Here is a 319-nt window from a genome sequence, read left to right on the forward strand (position 1 = left end):
TGGAACATGATCTTTACTTAATATCCTAATGATTTTTGGCATAAAAGAAAAATCAGTAATTTTGACCCATACAGTGTATTGTTGGCTATTGTTACAAATATTTTTCAGGTTACTTTGATGAATAGAAAGTACAAAAGAACAGCATTTATTTGAAATAGAAATCATTAGCAACATTACTTTACTTTTGGTCAGCCTTTGCTGAATAAAAGTATAAATGTTTATTAAATACATTTAAAAAAAAAAATTTTTATTAAAAAATATATATTTTAACATTTATTTTATTTTATTAATTTATTTTATTTTATTATTCATTTATTTT

At 19.7% G+C, this 319-nt stretch overlaps 1 protein-coding gene across 1 annotated transcript in view; it reads left to right on the forward strand.

Annotated features, from left to right (window-relative positions):
* The window catches only part of rhpn1 (rhophilin, Rho GTPase binding protein 1), a 38,229-nt gene that overhangs the window by 26,186 nt on the left and 11,724 nt on the right, over positions 1-319 (forward strand). The window lies entirely within an intron of this gene.

The sequence above is a fragment of the Sinocyclocheilus anshuiensis genome, unplaced genomic scaffold, assembly GCF_001515605.1.
Source record: "Sinocyclocheilus anshuiensis isolate Anshui unplaced genomic scaffold, SAMN03320099.WGS_v1.1 scaffold534, whole genome shotgun sequence".
In the NCBI taxonomy this organism is placed as follows: Eukaryota; Metazoa; Chordata; class Actinopteri; order Cypriniformes; family Cyprinidae; genus Sinocyclocheilus; species Sinocyclocheilus anshuiensis.